This window comes from Hyalella azteca, unplaced genomic scaffold, assembly GCF_000764305.2.
Source record: "Hyalella azteca isolate HAZT.00-mixed unplaced genomic scaffold, Hazt_2.0.2 contig4353, whole genome shotgun sequence".
Lineage (NCBI taxonomy): Eukaryota > Metazoa > Arthropoda > Malacostraca > Amphipoda > Hyalellidae > Hyalella > Hyalella azteca.
In genome coordinates, this window is record NW_025934572.1 from 1 (window position 1) to 1,765 (window position 1,765).

Genomic DNA, 1,765 nt, shown 5'->3' on the forward strand with positions numbered 1-1,765 from the left:
AACTATGATACAATATTACCATGAAAATGTTCTTCTTTTAAATAAAACAAGTTTCAACTTCATAACGTTCTTAGTTTTTTATTTATTAACAAATTAAAAGGATTACTTAATTCTGAAACACCCTGTATATAGACAAAGGTGGGCAGTAGCGCACTACATGTAGCGGCCGCTACATTTTCAGTGGCGGTAGCGGTAGCGGCGCTACATTTAAGCAATTGTAGCGGTAGCGGTAGCGCCCGCTACATATTTAAGTAGCGATATGAGGTTTTGCCGCTACAGCGCTACCGCTACATTTATAGATAAAGCCTCTAGATTTTACTTAATAGTATTAAATATTATTTAAAAACCAGCATGATACATACATAATATAAATTACAGAACAGATTTACAGAATATAAATTAATATAAATTACAGAATGTAGCGGCGCTACATTTTATTGAAGCGCGAGCGGTAGCGCCCGCTGCAATCTAGTGGATGTAGCGGTAGCGCCCACTAAATTTAGAGCATGTAGCGGTCGCGGACGCTACATTTCAAAGTAGCGCTACCAAGCTCTGTATTTCAGCGCACGAGTTTCATGCTCGCGGCTCACGTTTAATTCACTGAGCAGAGAGCAAGGCAACGTGGCTGTGGTGGGAGGAAAATCTCAGCCAACGTGGATGTGTTGGGAGGAAGAAAGTAAGCTATCATCCGTAAAATTTGCTTATTATGCATTTTATTCTGTAAGGTATATTGATTGTTCTTTCAATTGGATGCCTATGGTGAAAACTGATATGATGGTTATAATCTTGTAAAGGCTGTAAGAATGCACTGCTATCTCTTCAGACGCAAATGCTCTTAGTAAAGGCTCGTGTAAAGATCTATACTTTTTTATTTTGCATGTGCAGTTGTCATTTAAAGTTATATTATTTGCTCGTTCAGGAATCCTTGGCATGGCAGTTTGTGGCGAAAACGTGACGGCAGCAAGCGTTGTCATCTCCACGGCGGTGGAGGAAGAGGATATGACACGTCATGCCATGTCTAAGGTGACGAGTGCTGCTCATGCTCTTGAAAATAGGCAATTTTTTAGGAGATTTCTTATGTAAGTTTTACTGAAAATATCGTATCTACGCATGTAGACCAAACACTGTTATTGCTATGCGACTACTCACGCACCCTACGCTAATGGTCATTTCAGTTTAAGAAAGCGTCTAGAAAAAATGTAGCATGAGAATATAATCGTAGGAGGTTGGGCTTCTTTTTGTTTATTTTAGCTTATTGAGCCCAGCATCATCATTCCATGCTGTAGCTGACATTATCAATGCCGGGTTGTTTGGAAATTTTAGGCCTTGTTTTACGTAAGGAGTTATCGGCTCTAACAAAAGTCTAAGTTATATTTTCAAGGTAGAATAAATGTGAACAATCACTATGACAGTGATTTTTTATTAAAATTTTGTAGATAAATCTTGAAGTGGATTCTTAAAATATTAATAAATTTTTGTGTATGTGTCGAGAAAAACTACTAAGTCAGATTAGTTTGACGGTATAGTCCCGTTCTGCTTACGCCATTGAACTCACTCATATCTCATCAAAACGAGGCATGTTACCATGAAGTTATTATTTGAACTGAGGAGAATTTCTTTTTAGGTCTGCATGTGATGGATAGATATCAGGAATGTGTGATGCATTACGGTTGTCCGTTTCTTATTCGTGTTATTTGCAGTTCCTTAATTTCTATGATCCGAACAAGACCAGCGTTGCCTTCTTCTTCACCTGCATTGTACGACA

At 38.3% G+C, this 1,765-nt stretch overlaps 1 long non-coding RNA gene across 1 annotated transcript; it reads left to right on the forward strand.

Annotated features, from left to right (window-relative positions):
* Positions 1–612: 612 nt before the first annotated feature.
* Positions 613–1,765, forward strand: LOC108682162. Its single transcript, XR_001931552.2, has 3 exons — positions 613–676; positions 920–1,023; positions 1,701–1,765. It is a non-coding gene; the product is annotated as an uncharacterized LOC108682162 (long non-coding RNA).